The sequence below is a fragment of the Rhipicephalus microplus genome, chromosome 2 (assembly GCF_043290135.1).
Source record: "Rhipicephalus microplus isolate Deutch F79 chromosome 2, USDA_Rmic, whole genome shotgun sequence".
Classification (NCBI taxonomy): domain Eukaryota; kingdom Metazoa; phylum Arthropoda; class Arachnida; order Ixodida; family Ixodidae; genus Rhipicephalus; species Rhipicephalus microplus.
In genome coordinates, this window is record NC_134701.1 from 132,153,414 (window position 1) to 132,180,111 (window position 26,698).

Below are 26,698 nucleotides of genomic sequence, written 5' to 3' on the forward strand. Positions count from 1 at the left end.
TTTTCAATGGTGCATATGGTGCTCTCTGTTAAGCAACGAGAAAAAAAAAAACAGTATGCCGACGAACTGCGTTACGGTTGGATGTCAGTCGCGTCTCACAACTTTGTCTTGTTTGTTGGCGCGCATCGCATCCCTCAGCGCTTATAGCTGAAGTTTCTTGCGGCCGTCGCTATAATTTTACCCATAATGTCGACATCGGCCTAGACCTGTCTTTACAAACATGGAATGGGTCTATACGCGCGTGCCAAAAGCGTCGGGTCGTGCGCTGTTGAGGAACAAAAAGAAGGGATAAGTATACAACCACTGGTACTCGTCGACAGCTCTAGCTTTTGCCCTTGGTGCAAGATTTTGTTTCGGCTGAGGCTATAAAAGGCGCATTGCTGCTTGATATTTTGGTCTAAAACTGTCCAAGTACACCTTATAAATCGGGGCGCTGTCAGTCGGTATGAGTTTGAATTTTTTTTTTGAATATATAATGAGGGCGTTAAGATATCGAACATACTTGACCCACAACTGTCCTCTTTGTTTACTTGATGACGCTGTCGCAATTATGAAAATGGCCATATGCGCAAGTCTTAGACATCAACGAATGTTCGTGTATTTTCTCCTTTATGGTGCAGCCTATGATGCTTGCGAATCGCCAGCGCTTACGCCATTGCTTTGTTGACACCTGTTCACGACCAGGCTATTGGTGTCCCAGCAGGCATACCTGCTAACTTCATGTGTCCCTATTAAACCGGCAGACTGCTGAATCATTAGCAGTCCTCCATATCGTACAGGCGCGGCCATAAATCGCCCGAAAAAATCTACCAGTGCCGCCGTGAAAAGAAAACGATAATAATTATGGAAATTCGTTCTAATCTGGTAGTTTGCGGAACGCACAAGTCACTTTCTTCCCTGTGTACTGGTGTCAAGCGGAAGGGTGCGATAATCAACATGTGATTGGCAGGGGCCTACCGACTGTCGACTGCACCAGCTAACGGCTGCACCAATTTTAAGCCGTCCTATTATATCAGATCCTGGCGCATCTGCTGCCTACAAGATGCATCAGGTATTTACTTTTCCTACTGCACGTGTGGTAACGAGAGAAGCTGGTACAAAAGTAGTCAGGCTGACGATGATAGTAACGAGAGAAGCTGGTACCAGCTTTTCTCGTTACTATCATCATCAGCCTGACTGCGTTCACTGCAGGACAGAGGCCTCTCCTATGTTCCGCCAGTCAACTCCAACTCAGTCCTGTGCTTGCTGCTGCTATTTTATACCCGCAAAAAATCTTAATCTTATCTGCACACTCAACTTTCTGTCTCCCCTAACCCGCTTGTCTTCTCTGGGAATCCAGTTAGTTACCCTTAATGACCAGCGGTTATCCTGTCTACGCGCTACATGTCCGGCACATTTCCATTTCCTCTTCTTCATTTCAACTATGATAGCCTTGAACCTGGTTTGTTCCTTGATACACTCTGCTCTCTTCTTGTCTCTTAAGGTTACACCTATCAATTTTCTTTCCATTTCTCGCTGCGTCGCCCTCAATTTAAGCTGAACCCTCTATGTAAGTCTTCAGGTTTCTGCTCCGTAGCTAAGTACCGCAAGATGCAGCTGTTATATACCTTCCTCTTGAGGGATAGTGGCAACCTACGTGTCATGATTTGAGAGTGCTTGCCAAATTTATCCAGCCCATTCTTATTCTTCTACTTACTTCAGTCTCGTGGTTCGGCTCCGCGGTTATTACCTGCCCTAGGTAGACATAGTCTTTTACAACTTGAAGTGCACTATTACCCATCTCGAAGCGCTGTTCTCTTCCGAGGTTGTTGTACATTACCTTAGTTTTCTGCACATTAATTTTAAGACCTACCTTTCTGCTCTCCTTGTCTAACTCCGTAATCATGAGTAGCAATTCGTCCCCCGAGTTACTCAGCAATGCAATGCCATCGGCGAAGCGCAGGTTACTAAGGTACTCTCTGTTAACTTTTATCCCTAACTGTTCCCATTCTAGGCTTCTGAAAACATCCTGTAAGCACGCGGTAAATAGCATTGGGGAGATTGTATACGCCCCATCCTTTTAGCCTTCTTGATTCCGTTGCTTTTTTCGTTACCATGCATAGTGCACTCTTTTTCTAAGGTGCTTCAAATGTTTCTGCTGCATCAGTTTCCGATGCGTCTGTTTTCTACCTTCTCTTCTGCATTGGTTACTACTACATTTGTTTTATATTGCTCTTACTTATTGCCTGTTGTCAGTATGCATGCTGATGTTTCTTTACATACCCTTTCGTGTACTACACCCGCATACCCTTGTTCCTGTTGTACCATATAGAACGGGTCGCAGGGGCACGAACCGCGTCACTGCTTGAGCAGAAAAATTTGCATGCCACACAACTAACTCCGGAAACCACAGGTCCACTGAGACGGGTAGCATGAACCAAGCGGCTCGGAACCCCGCACCGCGGGCGCGAACAGGACGCAGCCGGGGCGGCTCTGGAGATCAAAATGACGTTAAACTCGGATAGAAAAGTTCTTATTTCTCAGTTTATTTGTTTTTTTAATCTGTATACCGTTTCACGACAACACCCAAGCCAGTGCACCATCATGGGAAATTAAAAGCGCAGGGCGTTGCTTCAAAGTCAAGCATGTCTTTCCACGTGTATACCTCTACTTTTCTTAAAGATCATTTTCGCTCTCGATAGGCGTGGAGCAGTCGGAACAACAAGAATGTACACGAAGAATAAAATAGAAAGAAACGCAAAATATCGCGAACACACAAAAAAAGCAAATTACGCGAAGCTATAAAGAGATACACACCCTTCGGTTTCTCGTCTGTGTATTCCGTGTCATTTCTGGTGCTCCCCGCTCCATCCATCCATCACTCCCAGAAGAGTAAGACCTATACGCCGCTCAATGTATTATGCGAACGGCGCTAGCACATCGCTCACCACGCCTGTCCCGCGAAAGAGCAGTCGCCGCTCTGGCATTTCAACACGCGTATGCGAACTACAAACGCGAGCTTCTTCGACAGCCAGAAGATCGCGTCTTGTATCCTATAGCGGACGCGAATTGCGGAGTAAGCGCTCGTTCCATGGTTCGGTTGTCCAGCGCCTCCGAGATTCGTGGTGAGAGGCGCGTGATGCGATGACTGATCCCGCGGGCAATGCGGCTCCGTTGTTGCATTTTCGTCAAAAATAACAGATACTTTGTATGACACTTATATACCAGAGTTCACTGGGCCACTTTAAGCAAGACTGTTCAGTCAATGAACTTGCAGTACAGATTAAACAGTATCTGTTATTACAAAGTATCGGTTATTACAAACAGTATCAGTATTACAAAGTATCTGTTATTGACGTCACCGGCCGCCATGTCTGGACACCTGCTGGTTGAGATGCTACGTGAACTGTTTCTCGAACTATAGCGGAACAGGGAAAGGGAAGTCAAACTAGAGCCGGTGCCCCTCGAGTCCTCTTGTGTTCACCCGTGGCGCAGCTGGCAAACAGATAAAAGCGGGGGGCGCACAAAAGACCGCGGACACGGTGTGTCTTCCCTTGCACTGACACTCTCTAATAAAAATTAAAAAAAAAAGTCATGGTGGCCACCACGTCTGTGTACCCAGCGCCGAGAACCTGTCGGCTACGTCACGTGACCACTATTGCTGCATCAATTGCGACTTTTCCGAATTCTCCGTTGACGCTCCCTACGAATACGAACTTGGCTGAGGTGTATAAGGACAGTCTTTCTTTGACGGCGTTGGTCGATACTGGAGCTCTAGTGTCCATAATGAGTTGCCCATCTGTGTCGCCTACTCACGACTGCTGCGACTAAAGTCCTCCGTGTCGCTGATGGTGCACCTGTGGCTCTCATTGGAATCTATATAATGCTGTATGCCCTGAGGGTACAATAAATAAATAAATAAATAAATAAATAAATAAATAAATAAATAAATAAATAAATAAATAAATAAATATACCGCTCCTGTTAGGATCCCCGGCCGCCGTGTTCACGCGTCTTATTTAAGGTGCTCGAAAATGGCCTTCAGGACCTAATTATAGACATAGACTTTCTATCAATGCATTCTGTCCAGATCTACTGTGCCGCCGGTATTCTCTGCTTAGCACGTCCTCTTCTTCCGGATTCTCGCCCCGAACTCCTCTGCACCATTGTCTTCTTCCTTATACCACCTGAAGCTCTCACATTTGTTAAATTGGCAACAACCTCTCCCATGCCTGCCGGTGATTTTATCGTGGCGCCCATTCGTGATGTTCTAGTGCGCGACATCTCTGTGCCCCACTCCGTCGTAACCGTAGAGTTTACTAAAGTTAACTAGAGAGAACTCTGGCGCTGCGGTCATTCAGTGAGCATATAGAATGATGGGTAGTACACACATTTGCCTAGTCTTTGTACTTACGGACGGTGAATCGCACTTGTGGCTCCGTTTAATGCTGTGTTTCGGTTTTGTTTTAAAGGAACGAATGCACTCTTTTGAACTTCGTGACCCTATTTGAAATAGTAAGCTTAAAAGAATAAGGTGGTGAAGCGCAACTGCTGAACATTTGGTGATTGTTGTTTTGTGATAAAATAGCTCCAAGCCACACGAATACACACGAAGCCAGAAGTACGAAGATTATAGGCAAATACGTGTACTGCCCATCATTCACATGCTGGCTGAAGTGCCGTGAGTTGCAGTTCTCATAGACACTAGCGCGAGGCGAGAGTTCTCTCTAGTGTATATTTAGGAAACTCTATGGTCGTAACCATGGCCTTGAACCGAACATATTTACCGGTTAACAATTACGGTTTCACAAAGTGCATGCTACATCCATAAATCTCGGTCGCCATGCTAAGGCTATTAGATAACCACGATGCCAGTTTTGCGCCAGACGTATGTCCCGACCTCCCATGTCCCGCGCTAGATCTCACATGCCTAGATGCGGCCTTATGCTCATTGATTACCCCGGACCTCAAACCAACGCAGCCAGCAGCGCTATGCCGCCTTCTGGCTTCACACAACGACATATTCGACATCGACAGCCGTCCACTCGGCCATACTTCACTCGTGAAGCACCGCATTAACACAGGTGATTCTCTGACCATGCCGGGTGTCTTCCACCTAGTTTATATAAGATAATTCAGCAAGAAGTCACCGAGATTCTAGCCAAATAGATCATTGAGCCATCTTTTATCCCTTGGGCATCTCCCGTAGTGCTTGTTAAAAAAAAAATATGACACGTGACGCTTATCGGCGTCTGAATAGAATAACGAAAAAGGACCTCTATGTTTTGGCCCGCATTAATAAAGCTTTCAATCGTCTCCACGGTGCCCGATACTTTTCTTCAATAGACCTATACGTTCCGGCTATTGGCGGATGGCTGTCGACGAAAAAGAGCACGAGAAGACTGCATTGTACCTTCCGACGGCCTGTACCAGTTCAAGGTTATGTCGTTTGGGCTATGCGGAGTTACTTTATAGTTTAAGGATTTTTATAAGAAGGTGAGCGGCCTTAGAGTTGGCCAACAGTGGCGCGCGCGCGATCCGTCACGTAACACTCTGCTTCACCTTGGAGCGGCTGCATGTTTGCGAACGATTTTGTTACGTGATCGGCCGCGTGGTCGAACGAGCTGTTCCAGAAGCTTTAATCCGCCATTGAGATCGAACGTATTGTAGCGGCTGAAACTTTGGTAGAAAAACAACGGCCCCACTCTGAGCTGCACATGACGTCACACCCGCCATTGCAACTTGGCGATCGCCGGCGGTGGGCGGAGTTCACAGCCGGTGGTTTGTAGGGCTCATTTTGCTGTGTAATATTCACTTGCAGTTCATTTTCTATATATTCACAGGTACAATAGACCCTCCTCGTCTATTTTTCGCTGAAAGCTGCAAATCGTTCGGTGACCATGGCCCTTTCAAATTTATGAGAGTGCCACGTATAGCAGCGGTTGTGCTGACGAAGTTAGTCCCTCAAAGGAGTAAACCACATACCTCCACTAGTGTCTCGGGGCATGCCGCTGTTCGCCGCATTAGCCCCATAATTGTTCGAGTTTTAAGCTCCCAACCACGAAGTTTATGAGAGGTGCCGCAGTGGAATTCAAGTCTCCGGAAGTTTCGACAACTTGGTGTTCTTTAAGGTGCGCCTAACTCTGCGCACACGGACCTCTGTAGCATACCGCCTCCATCGAAATGCGGCGGCCTCTGGCTGGGATTTGATCCCGCGACCTTCGGGACAGCAGTCGAAAACCATAACAATCAGGCCACGGTGGGTATCGCGTATATCTCGTATGCATTTGTAGATGTACCGTATAGGTCCCTTGCAGTCCGTGGCTTTGGGCCGCCCATACAATACACTGCGACAGAGCGCTCTGCAACGACGCTGACCTTTGGTCGCCTTCGCAAGCAGCGACGACGTCTCTTCAGAAGGCCAGCGTGGACAACACTCTCTTGCTGTGCCGCTCGGATTTCCTTTAGATCTCCAGTATGCCTCGCCGTGGGCTTCATCGCAAAGGTCATCGAGAGAAAAGGTCGCGTATTATGTGCGATAATACAAACCAAAGATATTGCCGGTATAGGAATAAGATAAAAACAAATTGGTGTTTATTGTGAGAGCGCTCGGACGTGTGGAAGGAAATATCCGCGGCATGTGTGACGCACGATCGAGTGATGCGCGGGAAGCCGTGGACGCATACGATGTCCAGGCGATTTCGGGGAACAAACATAGATGCCTATATGACGTGGTTTTTGATATTCTTAACCCACGAATCTGTTTTGTCATCGAGGAAGGGAGGAAAAGAATGTCTATGACGTATCTACTTGTTTTTCTCATATTCCTGACCACGTACAGTTCGTGATGTTTTTTGAAGGAATTCAGTTTGCCGGACGAGATGTCCATTGGACGCCTTGTTAAACGATGGTTTAAAAAGAAAAAAAAAACACGTGGGATATTCAGTGGACTCAACAAAGCAGAGTCCGTTGCTCGGAGGCGATTACAGACAGAAAGCTACTTCAATCCCGTGCAATTGAATACTTTCTATCCTGCCATATACGAGAGCGACACATGCAAGTATGCAAGTCTGGTAGAGCCACGCTTCTACACATGTGGGGATGTCGAGTATACCAAGATCAAACGGCGGTCTCCTCGGAAGATCTGCGGGCGCGAATCTGCGAGAGCTCAGATCTGCGAGAGCTCAGAACTCACGGACCAACTTTGGGCCGTCCAGCGAGCCAGGCAACGCGGACGCAAACAGCTCCAAGCGGCCATCTAGGCGGCCCCAGGCCCGGGCCTTCCAATAGCCGGATATTCAATAAAGTTATTTCATCATCATCATCATCATCATCATCATCATCCCTTACGCTCTACGATTGTAGAAGTGAAAAAGTGAATGACCTTTTAAAGATGAGCATAGAAAGGACTGCTTAATGCATTTACCTAACATACCTGACTGTTGCATTTCTGTATTTCAGTTTGTTTTATGTATGTTTTTTCCGCGTTGCTTCGTGCGTATATATATATATATATATATATATATATATATATATATATATATATATATATATATATATATATATATATATATATATATATATATATATATATATATATATATATATATAATGATGATGAGTCATGGCCACGTCGCTTTTTTTTTTTTTGCGTTTACGCGAATGCCGGGACAGAGGCAAGTGAATAGCCTGCTTGAGAGGGGACGGGGTGTTTTATTACCGTTTCGGTAGATCACGGCTCATTTCTCGTCCAATGCTGGGCCTTGAAAGTTCGTTTAGTGCTCATTGTATTTAGCGGTACAAACGAGAAAGAGAGTGTACAAACGAGAAAGCGTGTGGGCTACGTGAAGATATAAGTACAGTTCGTTGTTCTAAATAAACCAGTTGTGAGTTTGCGCCCGTGTGTTTGCCTCTTTTCCTTGTGTTACGTGTTTGCGCAAAGAAGTCATGAATGAGAAAGAGAGATGTGTCAGCGTTAGCCTTCGGCTATCTTCTATATTACCTTGCGCCTGCCTTCAGTTGGCCGACTTGAGTCAGCAGCGCCGCTATTGTGCGAGTATACGCGGTATCCGAGACGGAAAACCGTTGGCTTTACTCAATGTCCGGCACATTTGTGAGCCTTGCCACTCCTAAAGCTGGCGCAACAAAAACGTAAGATCAATGACGCTTATACCCTATATTGTGAAATATATGACTGATTGTTAGCGTATATGTATTGAATGCGCTAGAATGCTTCCAAGAACTATGATGTTCCTGATGCGTGCTTCCGGCACTGTTTCGAACGATGTCAGCTCGGGTCGTCATCATCACCACACCCACCATGCACTTGCGCCTTAATCTTCACGGTAGAATACTGCAACTGCTCTCATGAAAGATGTTGAAAGAACAAAGAAAAGAAATCATACATAGAAACCGCTATTTATATAGATAGTAGAATACGCGCAGGTGCGCACTTCAAGACAGTGAGGCTGTTGGGACGTTAAACCCCTCAAATCAAGTGAGGCTGTTTTCAGCTCTGACGAGCTTGCTGGGCATGTATAGCGCTCGCGGGTGCAGGTGCTTCAACTAGGCCCTTTTCTGTTCTCTTTCTGTCGCTGTATATATTGTGCACGTCGCACGCAGATCCCCCTTGGTTGCGGAAGCACTGATTTTAGGGCCAGCTATAGTTCGTTTTCCTTAGGAGAACACCTAAGCGCGCGCAGACAACCACGTTTCGATGAAGGAAACAGAACTCGCACCGTTGTGCTTTCGTACATACATAACATGTGTCACCGCCGAAAGGAGATTGAAAACCGGAAGCTGGAAAAGCTTTGTCAAATGCCCAATTCATTCAAGGAAACGGAAGAGTCATGCAGTATGAAGCATCGGGACTCATTTCTACCGTGTGCGTGGGGTGTAGCACATTGTGAGTCGGCTTCAGATACATTGGCCTGACTGGCAGGTGTCCGAACCGTATACACTCATGGAACACAAGTGTAAGGTTGGGAAACTATCGGGACGGCAATCCCTCCTTACATCTCTCTAGCGATTTCTCTGAACTGCGGGTTAAAGAAGGGAAAGTTTTCTAAACCATTGTGTGATTTATGTAGTGTAGTAGCGAGGAGTAGGAGCGAAAGTGCGAGATATATATTAGAGCCTCATTTGACTACAAGACCGGATCAGTCGTGTGTCATCACGCCTTCCATTATTTGGTCGTCTGAAGAAACAGTTTCTGAGCATGTTCACGGGATAGATAGATAGATAGATAGATAGATTAGATTAGATTAGATTAGATAGATAGATAGATAGATGTATAGATAGATAGATAGATGTATAGATAGATAGATAGATAGATGTATAGATAGATAGATAGATGTATAGATAGATAGATAGATAGATAGATAGATAGATAGACAGATAGATAGATAGATAGATAGATAGATAGATAGATAGATAGATAGATAGATAGATAGATAGATAGATAGATAGATAGATAGATAGATAGATAGATAGATAGATAGATAGATACGAGTGGGTTGTGAGAGAAAAGCAGATTCGTGAGTCAGGGAATCACTTGGTGCGAGACTCTAGTAATTGGAGAGATTGCTTGTTGCCACCTTTGTTCGGCAGTCCTACTTAAAACAAAAGCTATATGATGTTGATAAGGTTCATTACTTTTACGAATGCTACATGAAGTGGGGTAACTTTTCTCGCGGTACCTGCACAACAACGGCAACGAAGCCTTGCTGACCCACAACGCCTCCCTCGTGTCATTGGTACGTCCTGTACTGAGCATGACTGGAATGCGCGCGCATCTTTTCAGTGTGGTCAGTTCTCGCGGCCGCCCACGGTGTGCAGCGCGAACGACGTACCGCGTCGTCCGAGCAGCGCCGGGCCGCGCCGTGGTGCCGCCGCCCATCGTCGACTGCCGCCACGTCGTTCGCCAGGCGCTGCAGGCCAGACCGGCCCGCACCTGACCCAATTCGGCGGAAGAGAAGGTGCGAGGGGGAGGTGATTTCCGCGGAACGGATGCGAAGGGGAAAGTTGTAAAAAAAAATATCTATAAAAGAAGAGGGAGGACTCGCATTGCCCGGCGCTCTCAAGGTCGCCAAACCGGTGGTGACCGCGCGCTGCCGTGCTTCATCACAAAGGCGCCACCGCGGCATTGTATACGTCAGCGCCGCCGGCGCTTACGACATCGTCCGGGCTAACCACTTTCCTTCACGGCGTTCTTATGGCGCTCACGGCGAAAGTGGTTATCCAGGCGCGCGGATCCTTCAGTGGTCTGGCACGGGTGTGGATGCGATGTGTGGACGCGTACGTGCTGTTCTTTGCAGAGCTGCTGTGGCGTGCCTCGGTGTCGGGTTCGCTCAACCATTGGTCAGGTGCCCTTCCGTTCCTGTCGGTCTCTTAAACCAATGCGCCAGACGGTCGTATGAATGGGCATTCGGGAAATCTGTGGGTTGGTGAGCCAGAATTATGCAACCGTCGAGTATTGCGTTAGCCTATGGACTTCCTTCCCTCTTGGCTAGAGAGACCAGCCGTATTTCAATAAACCATTGAATCATTTACCTCTCAGGAAGTACGGGGCATGGGGAGAAAAATCTCTTCTGAGCTTGGCTAAGCTTTCCAGCCGATTACAGTACAACAAGCGATGACGGCATACAAAACCTGGCGCACATAAGCATAAGTACAAAGAGAGCATTTTTTATTTAATAATACTGCGATATTTCAGCTGAAAGATTATTGCAGCGTGAGAAAAGTATTTAAAAGTAGGGACATGCATTTAAACAAGCAATAGCAGTAGATGTATGAATGTACAAGACTAAGAAAAAAAAACACTGATTTAAATGAATTTACAAAGTAACACATTACAGCATGTTTAGCGTTGACCTCTTCGATCAATGTGGAGGTCCTCGTCGTTTTCGAGTCCTGACACATTGATTGATATGTGGGGTCCCAAAACAACCATATGAAAATGAGAGACGCCGTAGTGGAGGGCTCCGAAATTTCGACCACCTGGCGTTATTTACGTGCACCCAAATATGAGCACACGGGCCTTGAGTCATGGACACAGACACAGCAGACGACGTTCCTAAGCCGCGACGGATCCTTGCGCCACACAGCCCGCCACATTGTTCGCATAGCAGGGTGCTTGAAGTGCTGGATCTCGGGGTCAGGTTGCTTTGCGATCTTTCACTGCTAACAGACTGCCTTGCTAATGGAGCTGTGAGCACCGATTTAGGCAGTATACTGCTAGCAGTGCTTCGTCTGTCGTAATTCGGTCATCCACCGTGGATTTCTATCCGCATGCTTACGTTAAGCTATATTGGACATCTGTTTTAAACAATGCGAAACATTTCATGTTAGGCACCCGGAGTGTAGCGTATTGTTTGAGATCAGCCACCAGCAGGCAGCAGCTCCTAAACAAAATCATACTGCTGCAAACTGTCAAGCGTCTGTGTGGAGCACCGACGCGTAATATAATGAAAAGATAACCTGGAATAGATGCGTGCTGTTAATCATACTCAATCATATTATCGTTAAGGCTGTTCCACTCAACCGTCGCGCCCATAAACAATATAGGGGGCTTGAAAATACTCTACCTTCATTTGCTCTTCCATTGCCGCGTCTTCCGTTTAATAAAAAGAGAACAAAAGCACCGTCTTACAATCTCGTCAGTGCTTGTTAAGATTATTTGATTGATATGTGGGGTTCCAAAAGCACCATATGATTTTGAGAGACGCCGTAGTGGAAGGCGCCGGAAATTTCGACAACGTGGGGTTCTTCAACGTTCACACAAATCTGAGTACACGGGCCTACATCATAATGCAGCCGCCGCAGCCGGGATTCGATCTCGCAACCTGCAGGTCAGCAGCCGAGTACCTTAGCCACTAGACCACCGCGGCGGGGTGCCAGTCTATGTTAAATCAAATGTTTAGCGTGTGTGCCCTGCATACGCGTGTCGCTGTTTAGTGTGCCTACCCACACTTCCTATACGCCACGTGTTTGCGACACCGGACATACGTTGTTGTGCAAGCGTACGCACGCACAGGACGCAGACCGGTGGAAGGAAGGGCGACCTGTCGCCGTTTCGTCTATGGGGCGTAACACCGATCGCCCCCGCGCGCGCACCCTGAGCGTGCCGGTCGTTCTCGCACTCTCTCGTAATCGCGTGACCCCGTTTCTGTCCCTCTTCCTCAACACTGCCTTCGTTTTCCTATGCTTCTCCACCTATTCCGCTTGCATACGCTACTTCCTCCGGCCGTCAGCCCAAGCACACTGTGCGCCTTCTGCGTAATCTCCGTTTTTTTTTTTTTTTTTCTTGTCGCTATCAGTTTCTCGCCGAGGATTGCCGTACCCACTCTCTTTCCTTTGCACGTGTACACATTGCCGCGCATGCATTATGGCTGTCCTTGCCGAGCTCCGGTGTTGGGTAACGGGCCGGTCGAGCAAGGGCCAGGGGGACTAGCGCTCGCGCCACAGTGGCGCGCCCTCTTGCCTGCACGTGTCACGGCCACCACTACCGTGCACACGAGGGCCCGCGAGAGGCCGTGCCGCCGCTCGTATACCTACTTCCTCCGCGCAGCGCGAGCGTCCTGCTGATTTGTCGATGCAGTGCTATACTTGAGATAATCGGGGTCTTCGTATGACGTCTTGCAGCCTTGCTGGCGTGGATGATTGCCGCTGGATACTGTCGCATACGTTTACTGTTATCGGGATCTATCGGGGCTGTATTACAACGTTCGCGCATAAGAAATCTAGAGGATAGAGTTTGCTTCTCAGAACAGCCGGCGGCCTTCGCGTCCGCTCTGCAGCAGCAGTCTTTGCTTCAGCAAGCTGAGATACAGAAAGAAGGATGAGTAAAGGCATGGGAGGTCAGCCACAATGTGCCTTTTTAATGGGACTAGTTTGGGCATGCGCAGTGGTGGGGACGTCACGCTTGCTCTGCGTTTTTGGTGTTACTAGGTGGCGACGTTTGCAAATTATCATGACAAATACCAGGCCCCCAAGATTGTCTACTGATGCACGGCGGACAACTGTGACATGCCCGGACTGTATGATATAAGGCATAGTTTAAGGTGCAGCGTCTGCGTGGGGAACGGAAGGGCAGCGCTCAGCATCTTTTCTCCCTTTCCCTTTTGTCACACCGAGTCTTCGATTTGTATTTTCGCTGGCTAAATTCTCTGCTTCTCTCTCTTAAGTATATAGGACTTGTTGCGTGATGGAGACCATGTAACACGTGTTTGCTTGAAACTTAAATCTGTGAAAACGTTGAAATATGGGAGTAGTTGGTGACTGCTAAACCAGTATAACCATCCGGCACGTATTCTTTCGGGCTCGTTGTAAAGCATTTGGGAACCCGAATGTCATGTTCAGACCCAGACCCCCGCGATCCGTACTGCACTGGCACCGGCTGCGAACAGTGTCCGTGTAATCAGGATGCTGTCGAAACTCGACACGCGTAAAGGCTGTTTCACGTGACAGATAAAGTAGCGATTTTCAGTGGGCGAATTCGCTCGCAGCGGAAAAAAGGCCAGTTCGCTCACGCCGCAGCGGCCCGCGGCGAGCTTCCAACATGTTGGAAATTTTCGCTCTGGTCGCAATGGCGGGAACGATTTTTGGACGGGACCCGTCGAAACAGCGTTGACGTGTTTGTTTTAGTGATGGCCGATGCTGTGCAATTTAAAATTAATTTAGATTAAGAAGTGTTCTTAAACGTCGAAACACGCGTGCCCTTCGTTACCGTCTATAGAATCTTAATGATGTAATAATGCACAAATCATTACATTACGTTCGAAAAATTCTGCGGTGTCTGCCAGAAAGAAGCGTGGCAAAAACTCGCCGCTCTAGTCGCAGAGGGAAGATCACGGGCCATGTGAAACGAAACCGCCATTAGCAGCGGTTGCGAACAGAGCGAACGAAACGATTTTTTTCTCGCTGCAATCGCGGCATGTGAAAAGAAAAAAAGAAAAAAAAAAGCGTTGTTGCGCCGCTGATGCGGTAACGAACGTTCGGTTGATAGTGGTATACGTGCAAGAAAGGTGTGGAGAGATGGGTTTATTTGTTGTAACGCGCAGGAGTTCCGCTTGACTCATAAGTTTATCTGGCCTGCGCTGCTGCTTTACCCATGTGAACAAGGGGTGGCGAGGGGGGGGGGGGTGTATGAGTGACGATGGTGAGATAAGGAGGTGCGTATTCACCGGTCTATTGTCTCTATGGAACGTGGTTTTCATCCGTATATTATCAAGTGCTGATAATGGTTGTAGCAGATTAGGCTTGCTCGTGGCGCCGTTGGAATGAAATGAAAAAAAAAAACTTTATTTTAATGAAAAAACATTATTTATTTATTGCGCTGATTATAGGCTATTATTGTATCGCTATAACTTTGACACCTTGCGCGATGCGTTGCAGATGTTCTCTCTCTTTTAAGGGGCTGGAGCGTGATGTTGATTAGCACTTTCTGGGATCCAGACCACGTTGTTGGGTTCTACCCTTACCCTTTTATTCCAGTCAGACTCGTGGTATCCCTTGCTGCGCGTCTGAGACGCGCAGCAAGACACACACACACACACACACACACACACACACACACACACACACACACACACACACACACACACACACACAGATATATATATATATATATATATATATATATATATATATATATATATATATATATATATATATATATATATGCACGAATTGTGTGTGCGTGTCAGGGCATCTTCCTCAGTCCATTAGAGCCGCACGCCTCACCAGGAGTCCTCACCCAAGCTATTAAGTGCTCTCCCCCATCTGCGATAGAGGCGAGGCAACACGGGCTAGGATTGCATCGCGAAAAACGCAGTACACCTTAGTGTTTTTCTGCTTGCTGTATAGATGCCCTCCCTTCCGCCGCAGTGGATCAGTGGTTGCAGTGCTCGGCCACTCACCACCCGAAGTCGCGGGTTCGATCCCGGTCGCGTTTCGGTGGAGGCGCAATGGTAGAGATCCGTGTACGTTGCGATGTCAACGCCCTCCAATGTCAAAGCCCTCCGCTATGGCGTTGTTCGATATGTAAACTTCCGGAGCCCTCCACCAGCTGCGATGATAACTCCATTTCACTACACGATGCAAATAACACTCCTTTTGCTGACACTGATTGTCCTCATGTCTTTAACTCATTCTTTTCTTCCGTGTTTACTAGCCAGCATGATCATCTTCCAGAAATTGTTGAATGCGATTATTCATTCATGTCACCTATAGATATCACAATTGAAGGCATAGTTAAAATTACTGAAAATCTGGAGATGTCATCATCTCCTGCTATAGACGATATCAATTCAAAAATATTAAAGAACACTGTTCATGTGTCTGGCACTATCCTGTTTCACATTTTTCGGCAGTCGCTCACTACAGGAATGTTGCCTTCTGACTGGAAGATAGCGAAGGTAGTGCCAGTTCATAAAAGTGGTAGTAAAAGTTCACCTGGAAATTATCGCCCCATTTCCTTGACGTGCATATGTTGCGATATGCTTGAGCACATCATAGCTTGTAAGATTTATGCGCATCTAGAATTTAACAATTTCTTTTTCTCTAACCATCACGGGTTCCGAAAGGGTCGTTCTTACGAGACTCAACTCTTTGAGTTCACCACCGACCTACATTCTAACATGAACAGTAATCTACAGACAGATTGTTTATTTCTTGATTTTGCAAAGGCATTCGATCGTGTTGCTCATTGTCGCTTGATATTAAAACTGTCATCACTAAAACTTGATTCACTCACGCTAACATGGCTCAGAAAATTCCTAACTAACCGCCAACAATTCACTATCGCCAACAATCACTCTTCATCACTTTGTTACGTTTCCTCTGGTGTACCACAGGGCAGCGTTTTTGGTCCCTTACTTTTCCTCATCTACATTAATGACCTGCCTGACAACTTATACTCATGTATACGTATATTTGCCGATGACAGCATTATCTATCGTCCCATCCGCAACAATAGCGATCATCTAACTCTTCAAAAAGACCTCGAGCATATTAATGAGTGGTGCAAAACATGGCAGATGACACTCAATGTTTCCAAATGCAAACTAATCACCTTTAGTCGCAAACGAGATAACTTTAATAGCCAACACATAAGTGATAATAGCATTGTAGAACGCACTGATCATTACAAATACTTTGGCATAAACTTAACTTCTACACTCTCATGGTCCACACATATCACTTCTATCTGTGCCAACACATCAAGATCATTAGGTTTACTGCGCCGAAATCTATATATAGGGCTCCCTCCGATGTACGCAAACTGGCCTATCTTGCTCTAATCCGTCCTCAACTGGAGTTCGCATCCTTCATTTGGTCACCATATGAACAATACCTCATAGATAAGTTAGAATGTATACAGAACAGAGCTAGTCGATTCATAGCGCGCAATCACAGCTACCCGTCCAGCGTAACAGACTAAACATAGCCCTGCACTCGAGCCACTGAAAATTCGCCGCGACATCTCACTTTTATCACTATTTCACAAACTCATCCACACCAGCATGATGCCATCTGTTCACTTTAATCTAGCACATCGAACTTCGAGCAGACTACATGACACCTTTAGCTTATCACGCATGTACGGCAATACTAACGCTTTCAACCAGTCGGCTCTTCCACGAGCTATCCGTTTGTGGAATGATTTGCCAGATGATCTTGCGTCAGAACAAGACCACACAAAGTTTCGTCATACTCTTAAAAAATACTTATTCACCAAAAACTGCTCTATCGCATCTTCGTAATCATCTGTGCTTATAGGACTGTTGCCGATGTTTTTGCACTATTGCTAGGTTGTAGTGACTGTCATAATATTTTTGTATTTCACCTTCACATACTGTAACTGACTTTTCTAGTATGTATTTGCTTACATGTTCATAAGTTGAACTGCATTTTCTATTATATTTAATATTTGCCTATGTATGTGTAGATATATATGTATATATATTTTTCTAACATATTATCTGTACCGCCCCCCTTACACAATGCTCCTCGAGGGCTCTGTAAGGTACTGTAAATAAATAAATAAATAAATAAATAAATAAATAAATAAATAAATAAATAAATAAATAATCGTGGTGTTGGAATGTAAAAGGCCATGTATTATTATTATTATTATTATTATTATTATTATTATTATTATTATTATTATTATTATTATTATTATTATTATTATTATTATGTAAGTGCCCCCGAAATACGAAACTATATCACTCGACGTGTCCGCGTGTGGTGCTGATTGTGCATAGTTCCCTAACTCTCCGCCTGCTAACCAACGGTAGCAGCCTTGTAGTATCAACCCAGCCCCGCCGCGGTGGTCTAGTGACTAAGGTACTCGGCTGCTGACCCGCAGGTCGCGGGATCAAATCCCGGCTTCGGCGGCTGCATTTCCGATGGAGGCGGAAATGTTGTAGGGCCGTGTGCTCAGATTTGGGTGCACGGTAAAGAACCCCAGGTGGTCGAAATTTCCGGAGCCCTCCACTACGGTGTCTCTCATAATCATTTGGTGGTTTTGGGACGTCAAACCCCACATATCTATCAATCAATTGTAGTATCAAGCCAGCACGTAACTTCTTTGATGCGCAGCTTATCGGCTGACTGTGTGCTCGTTCGTAATCGCTGCATTCGCAACTGCATGATACGTGTTCCCACCTGTAGCTATCATGTATAGGGCCGTACGCTCATTTTCTGTTTTTATTTTTTTTTCAAAAAGTCTCACTATCCCCTCTCCTCTTAATTATTCTCCCCTCCACCACTCAGGTCATCAGCGCACGCCGTTTAATGATGTGCGCCATTGTCACACCCCTCCCGCTTAACGTTTTGCCTGATGTGGGCGATGTGCGATAACTGAAGCTGAAAAAAATAAGGCAAGTGCGACCGCGTGCATACAGAAATCTGCCGCCATGGACAGCTTGACGAGTCAGTCACCTCTACAGAATTAAGCAGCACGAACGGGCACAAAGGTATACATGTGCAGCAGGTGCAGCCAGTACAAAAAGAGAATAGCAGCCTGCATAAAAAAGACAGACCAGTGTGCCTGCTCGGTACGTGGTATATAGTCTTTGGTCGAGTAATGGATTTACTTTGTTGCAGTGACCGCATTATTTAATATGCGTCATTATTGTTAAGCTCTCTTCGCGGCACAATCGCGTAAGGATAGTTTTGTCTCACAATTCTGCTATTGTTTTTCTAGAATATTCAGATGACAAATATTCACACGAGGGCAGTGTAAAGGGTGACAGCAAGTGTGAGATAATGGACTGTACATGCGCTATCCGCATATCCGCACCGCACGCAACAGGACACCTGCCGCACGCAAGCGGAGGGCTCTTTTGGCCCTCCGCTTGCGTGCGGCAGGTGTCTCCGCCCGTGCGGTGCTGCTGGGCTGGAAGTACATGTACACAGGCCAGAATAAGCCAAGGGGAGGGGGGGGGGGGGTGCAGGGACACAGGCTAAGGGGGGGGGGGGAGCTCAGAGGGGCGCGTTTCATAATACTTCTCTGCACAGCGTTGTGATCGTGAGGGATCAGCGGGAAGAGGTCGGGAAAACGGGGAGGAGGAATACGGCAATAGCGCACTTTATTTTCGCAGGAGACATGCGTACCGTGTCGCCAGTAGACGTGCTTGGCCAGTCGAAGGCCTGCTATTAACTAGACTTTCGAAGGCTATAGCGCCAATCCAGTTGACTAGTAGCGGAGGCGTCAAGAATTATCGAAATTGGCCCCAGTGCCGGCGTCTCCGAAACGCATGGCTGCTAGCGGCGTTTGGAAGACAGACGGTAGAGAATTTTCGTTCCTCTGTGGGAAGACGTGCAATACGCTACCTAAAGGTTGCATATACCGTAACTCTATAGCTTTGCCCCCTCCCCCTTTATGGTGCACCCGGCGTACATCCATGATAAGAGAGGTATGGTCTACTTATCATCATCATGAGTTTTATTGCCCTCTAGGTTGCGCTGGCTCACTCGTAAGTTATACTTTTAAATACAGCTGATTTAATCTCAGTACTTACTCTACAGGTGTGTTCCATACCGACTGGTATTCTTTCCTTCGCTTTTTTTAAATAGAAAATAAACGAAGGAGTCGTGGCCACCGTTACTTGGCGACGGCTATGCCTTTCCACTTGATTGTTACAAATAACTAATTCAAAGAAAAACAAAAACAAAATAGCATATACATATACCTATATACAGTGCTAGCTCCCGTTCCACGAATCACACAAAACCCGGCCCAACTACTGTTTCTATCCTAATGTTATCGAGAGTATCGCTCATTATTGTCCTTTATACGATTCACGAAGGTTGTTATATATTTAGCACGTGGATAGCGTGCCTCGCATCTGCCATTGTGTTCACTAGCGACGGAAGAAGCGTTGGGAACCTTATGCGCCCGAGGAAATGTGTTGGGCCTCGGATGCATTACGCACGCCTGTTTCAGAGGAATAACGATGGCGCATTAACCGAAGGACAAATTTAGACGACACGTGCCGTCCAACAATGCCGCCGTCTTTTTACAAACGTGGAGCTATTATCGCGTATTGTAGGTTATTAGTAGTATATTATAATTCTTTCCGCGCTGTATAGCCTATATATGGCCTAGTGCTGCAGCGTTTCTTGTTCTTTTTTATCAGAGACGAATGATTCCTCGAAATTAGTAAGCCTTCCAGTTCTAGCGCCCGCCGCCTAGCTTATCTATAAGGAGTGCTTCTTACATTTTCGTTCACTAACGAGGGTCACGAGTTACTGCTAACGCAGTGGTGACCTTTGACGTATGTTCTGTGACGTGTGCATTTGACGCACCTGTTATAGTTTTTTTTTTTTCGTGACTGTTCGCGGAATATTTAAAGCCTGTAACGTGGCTCAGTACACTTAGGCGCACGCAGTCGATGGAAGCGAAAGTTTTTTAGGTGAGCCGTGTAAGCGAATTAAGGCATTGTAAAGGTGCGCTTGCATATGTCGTGGAAAAACAAGAGAAAAAGAATCGGAAACATCGCACTTGTGTGTCTCAACAAGAGGCAATATATACAAAGAACGTTTTCTTCCTCTTTTTTTCGTAATAGTCTTGTATGCCTTGGTACTGTAGTGTTTGCGTAGAACTCTCGTGCGTTAATTGCGGTGCACGCTGTTTAAATGTATGTAAGCATGTATCTGTGAAGCGTGGAAGCTTGGGCAAGTTGGTAGGGCATAACTGAATGCAGGAACAGCGTAACCTAGAAGTAGTTACTTCGTAACTACGGAAGCGTCCTTCGTCCTTGTTTTTTTTTACGGAAGCGTAACTACGCCCTTGTTTTTTTTTTCGCTTCCGTAGTTACGAAGTAACTACTTCTAGGTTGCGCTGTTCCTGCATTCAGTTAAGCCTGTATCAGTGGAAAGAGATTTCAAATCACCGAAGCCGTAGCACATTTTTTTTTGGTAGACTATTTTTTAGATTTATGTTTCCACAGCCGCGCCGTGGAGACGGAAATGGAAGGTAACGCGTTATTCTATATACCATACCACGCCAGCGTTGGAACCCCGCTGTATAGCAGCTATAGCCGTTGTACGTGCGTTTTCACGTATATTCTCAATGCCTGTTGCAGGGCAAGGAAGAAGCTCGAGCCAACTAATCTTGCTTCTAAACGTCCTTCAAAATAATTACGATGTCACGCGTGCAGACGTCATTGTATGCATGGAACGTTAGTGTTTTTCGTTCTAGAGGATTCACTTGCCGAAATGCGGTCGTTGTGACGCAGCGCTATGGAGTTGTGACTGAGGTATACTATGGTTGGTTAATCAGTGCGATATTGCTAACTGTAAGGAATTGGCAGAGGAATCGAACTGGCGTATTCGTATGCGGCGCCATAACCATAGCGACAGATCGAAGGAAGGTTCGATGACCTTAAAAACGCATGAAGGACGACACATAACATATCGCGGTGACATAAATGCAACAGCTTGTCGCTAACTACTTTTAAGAGGTGAACTCGAAGGGCGTCGCGTTATCCGAAACAACGGTGATGCTTAGGTGGAAAGAGGAAAAATAAATAAATAAATAAATAAATAAATAAATAAATAAATAAATAAATAAATAAAGCTGCCTCGACGTCCCGCGTTTTTGGTGCCGTGGGCGGAGGCGTTCGTCGCGACGAGGCCTGGCAACCGCCACGTATGTACATGCGTGTGATAGTGTATATGTTTTGTTGTGCGTGGGACGGGACGCGGTCGTTGTCGCCATCGCGAGAGCGCGCGCCTGTTGCTTCCGTTCCTAATTCATTTCCTTCCTCCGCGCCGGCGACCTCCTGGCATGAAACTCTCGGAACACCTCGTTTGCCCTTTTCTCTGTCTTTTTTTCTTGCCTTTGTGTCTCCTGCTTGTCACGTATTCGTTCTTTAACACCCAGAACTTTTATTATTATTATTATTATTATTATTATTATTATTATTATTATTATTATTATTATTATTATAGTTTGTGCACGTATAGATTATTTTACGAAGGGGTTTCAGTGCCGTCATATTTGGCTTTGAACCTCAGTGTTTTGCAGCCTCGACAACTGAACGAACAGTGTTACGGCAGACGCATACGCATGATTGGTGCATACAATGCACCAATGCACCTTCGTGACCCTATTTATTCACGTCGCACTGTGCAACAGCAAAAAAAAAAAAAAAAAAAAAAAAAAACATCCGCTCAAGAGTCCAAGATGACATCGCCCATATGTCAGGCAAAATGACTGACTGATCTTGCTCTTGAGGAAGCCGGGAACTTCCTGTCCTCCTACTCCTTCCGTCGGTTCATGACGAAATCCTATGCAGTGCACACCTCCTGCTGCCACAGAAGGATTGGTGGTGGGGAGGGTCTGCTTTGGCAGCGCCGCCTTGCATTAGGAGGCCAGAAGAGTTACGAAACAAATCTGTGGCGTCCCCGCCCCCCTCTCCCCAAGTGGAACCGCGAGGAGGAGGACATCGTGTGTTTTCTGCGCCACCACTGCTCGACGTTGTGGGCGGTGGAAGAAGAAGGGAGGAAGTTGAAGAAGGAAAAACCCCAGGGGACAGCAAGTGTGCACGCCGCTCCATTCTTTCCGCGCTCGTGTGTTGTAACTGCGAAAGTTCGATCACGAAGCCCCTTCGCATCAACCGAGGCAGTTCGGTCTGCGTTTTCTTCTTTTTTTTTTGTTTCCGTGCCGAACGAACGCGAACTCTCCTTGAAGTGTATCGTAATCGTTGCAGTGCGTCCTGTGTGCAGGTCTCGTTTAGTGGTGACCTTCGTTATTTCCTTTGCGCGCTCTGCGAAGCCTTTTTTTTTTTTCGTAGTCGTCTTCATCGTGGTGTTATACCGACATCACAAGCTTCACTCTGACGAAATAGTGGTGACATTTATCTCGTAGGGACACTAAAAAGCTGCGCATGTTTTCGCGTATTAGTAAAATACAATTTCACAATACCGAAAATACTACTCTTATCGTGACGCGACGATCGGTAAGTGAGAAAACGCGCAAAAAGAAAACGGGGGCGGAGACGCCACCTTGAAATTCCCGCCCAAACACCATGACGTCATTCATTTTGAAGGCATCTACTGTGACGTCATTCATTTTGGAGGCATGTGCGTAGCTCCTAATCGATCAAAATCAAGTACGCTGTCATCTGTTAGCGCCATACACCTGGGATACGAAATTTCAGAAAATTTCATCAAGCCAATGTCGCGAAAATACGGAAAATACTTAGTTTGGCTGGATTTCGAAATCACTGTGGCGTTGTCGTACCGGCGGATATGATATAAGTGAGAATGACCGTGATAAGTTATCCGGTTGATAGGTAACAATCGAAAGGCAGTCTTTGCTTCATAGGGCTATAACCAACATACGCCATCTGCCTGATACAGAATAGCCCTCCCATGCACTGCGATACATTTCACAGCTCTACTGACTTTTCTTCCGTTTCAGCTGGAAAATCCGCGAGCTGCTTTATGTCGCATGTAGCGCCACTGTAGCGAAATTATAAAGGTTCATTAAAGAAACGTTATTGGATTCAAATTTTAAAATAGTCGAGGTACCGCTGTGATATAGGCGGCCGAATTCAGGACGTCCGCAACTATTGCCGTCGGTGCGCTCGGTTGATCAGGTGTGGCTCGGCTCTCGAGCCATTCCCGCATGTTCGACCAGTCTTTTGTACTTTATTTTCAAATGTTAAAACGTGACCTTGTACGAGTACACGTTATAAGAGTATAGGTTGGTTGTTGAGAGATAGTTTGTCGTCAGTTCAGGTAGTGTACAGAATTGATCCTTTACAGTTCACTCTGCGTGTGCACGTTGAAGATAAGGAGCGCAAGTGATTCGCGGCAACCTGTATACGGCAACCTGCACGCGAGGCGCGGGCAGCGCTCCACGTGTGTCCACGAAATTGAGGTGCGGGCCCTCGAAGCGAAGGGGGGCATAGCGAACACTGCGCGCCTTTCTTCGCTTTTGTTTTGTTGTGCCGTTTTATTTTTCGTTCGCGTGCGCGCCTTGCCTGCGTGACCTACGCACGCCCGGCCGTGTCGGTGATAGTGGGCCACGACGACGGCGGCGGGAAGTCAAGTTCGCCGACGAGGAAGCAACGTCGCGGAGAGCGAGGAAGAGCAGGAAATTGCGGCCCCTTCCGCACCGGAAGCATGCTTCCGACCCGGCCGTCCCTCGTGCCGGAAGCGTGACCGCGGATCGGCCCAGTGAGCCGGCCCCGGACTAGATTGCATTGATCGCGGTCCTTCGCTGGCACGGTAGCCTACTACACCTTGCGGCGGCGGGCAGCTCGCCCTTCCATTGTTGACCCGTGTCCCCGGCCGCTGCGGCCTCCTTACGATCGCCGGTGGTGTACCCTTCCCTTTCGGATTTCTCTCTGACGGGCGCTTATGGAGGTCCCCGGTCGGCGTACGTGCCGAATGGTTGCACCTCGCGGAGATTGCGATCGCCAGTGATCGACAGCGGTCGATTGGTCACCCGTTGGAATTCCAGACTTGCTTGCTTCCCCAGTGTGCACTAATTGATTGGCTGGTGAAGTGCTCGCGGCATTTCGAGCCAGTTTGTGCGCGGTCCCTTGGCGACAGTGCACGCATTTCCGGTTGCAGTGCTCCTCTGGGATCGGGGGCAAAAGAAATCTGTGGGAGGGACAGCTGTTGGTGGTGTTTTAACCAGGCTCAGTTTCGGCCCGCAGAGCAGTTCACCTCGCTTGGTGTGGTAACCAAGTTGAACTAAGCTCTGCTACGCCCCTTCACTACTTGCATTGTGCCATCCGATTCATTCATGGCGTTGTTTTGCGAATGATCAACGACATTGCGAGTTGTTCTCTGCGTATGTCATCTCCCACCCATTAAACATTGTCGGCATGCGCACGTCCAGCCTTGTCCGCTCTTCTTTTGTCCGCGTTTGTTAGAGCACTTCGAGAACCTTTACGATTAATTTTCGTCAGTCGAAATGGCTTTAACGTCAGCGTTGTTATTCTGCTATTAGGAATACCGCTTGTCGCAGGTGCGTCTTTGCGTCGGTCTCTACTCAAGTCCAAAGAGACCCCGCCCAACCGAATGACCGAAGCGCCGGTGTCGATTGCCTGTCCATATCACGTCGTCGGCAATAGTCTTTGAAGGCCGACTCTCCTGCAGTCCGGCTTGTGACGTCAGTCCGAAGTGCGCGCCCATTGGTGCAGTCTGCATCGGCGAGGCATTCGTCAAGCATCTTGAGCGGCTCTTTAAGTCGATTGCTTGGCGAAACGCGTGCTTGCCATCAAACAAGTGCGAAGACGGAACTTTCCGGATGTGGGCAGTTTCTGCACATGTTAAAGGCAGCCGCCACTTGCCAGAGAACAAACGCTGTTACTATTGGTCCATGCGCTCGGTCTACACACACGGAATGATCTGCCGAAACAGCTCCGCTACGAAAACGAGGGGTCGTGTGCCGTGATCATTCGCAGAAGGGCCGGTCCATCAGAGTCTGTTTTGAAATTAAGCGAGTTTGAGCGTGAGTTCCAGCCATCCTTCCCGTGACTTACAGTGAAAGATGTCCGCAGTAGTTCCTAGTCGAGCGTTCTTTCTAGGACTTTGTCAACTTCTCTTCCTCATTACTCCAACCACCTTTGTTCCGTCAGAAGGTTATCAGTGAAGTGCACACGGGGTACGCAGTTCGCTTTTGAACTTCTTGCTGTCTCGTTCCTTCCTTCCTTCGTACCGTGATCTACGCCCGTGTGTGTGGGCGCAGCCGATGGCGCCAGAAGATCCGGCACCACTACTGCAGGGTTGTACTCTGCTGCACACAGCGCCGCTGCCGCCGTCGGGCAGCTTCCGGTTCCGTTTTTGCGCTCTTCGATTTCCGGCGCATGGTTCCGGACCTCTCTGGTGGCGGCAGTCCCGAGCGAGTTCCTCATCCGGTTCCGCTGTGTCGGTGGTTGTGGCGTGTGCGTCGCTCGTATTTCGCAAAAGTCGGGTGGAGGGGGGGGGGGGGGGGGTCCTCGATTTCCGGCCGTGCGCTGCTTCGCTTCCTCTTTTCACTTCCGATTTCTACATCTTCCGCCCTGTACAGTGCCGCTTTCTTTCCTTCTTTCTTGGCCCAAAACAAAATGAAAAAAGCAGGTTTCATCTCTCTTTAGCGTTAGACTTTAACATATCAAGACGTACACCTGTATACGCCAAGCACAGTCAGCAGAGAGATAAAAATACATGTAAGCCTTCGCATTGTTCAAAACGCTCTATAGCAGTTTCCAAGCACATCAACCATAAATACACGCCACCACGGGCAGCACGAACGAAAAAAGTCGCTTAAGGCGTTTCCATTAAAGCGTTTCCATAGATGCCCCATCAAGCACACAAAAAAAAAAAACACTGTCTTGACTTCACGTATCATGACGTCATCTGACGACGTAATCGTGCAGACAGGGCAAAAAAAAAAAAAAAACACCTTATTAGGTGCGCAAAACTTATCCTATCGACTGAGCGAAGGAGGAGCGAGATTGCTTTCACGTTGGAGTCGTCTTCGGCGAATGTGGTCGAGAGGCCTTGCGAATTTCGGTGTAGAGCGCTTCAGTGTCTGAATCGTTTTAGCGCTGTGCGGGATCTAGTCAACGCGTCTTGTGGGGTTTTAAACTCATGCATTGCCAAAGGCAGAACCTGACTGTGAACGATGGGTGCTCCACGAGAAGATGACAAAGCGTCGTTGCAGTTAGCGCATATTATGCGCAATAATCGTCTCTGAGGCTCAAGGCATATAGATTTTGCTGAAATTACCCTAATGGACTCTGGTGAGGTGATCGTACATCCACCATGGGAATGATGGATAGTGCACACAAGCTTGCCTGCTTGCGGACTTCTAACGCGCTGGTGGTGGTATTAAAAAACTGACCGTTGTGAACGTCGTGACCCGATTTCAATCGGTGAGCCTAAAAGAGTGCAACAAGTGAACATTTGCTTATTGTCGTCTCGTGACAAAGCATCTCCAAGTGACGCGAGTCCAAACGGAGCCGAAATTACGAACGTGAGATAAATTTGCATGTTGCCCATCATTGCCACCCATGGACAGTCTTGCGACAGTTTCCTTTAGTGCGTATATAGAACACTCTATGGTTCATGGTGGCAATGAGCATTCCTTATATATCGTATCCCGTTTCCACCGGGCGGTCTATTCAATAACAGAATGACGTTCAACACATGCGCACCGATCAGAAAAACGTGATGCTGCGTTTGTAGACTAGCGCGTGATCATTAT

The 26,698-nt window shown here is 47.1% G+C and overlaps 1 protein-coding gene across 4 annotated transcripts in view; it reads left to right on the forward strand.

The window, feature by feature from the left end:
• The window catches only part of LOC119170723 (ETS variant transcription factor anterior open), a 144,554-nt gene that overhangs the window by 19,867 nt on the left and 97,989 nt on the right, over positions 1-26,698 (forward strand). The gene's annotated exons all lie outside the window — the stretch shown is intronic.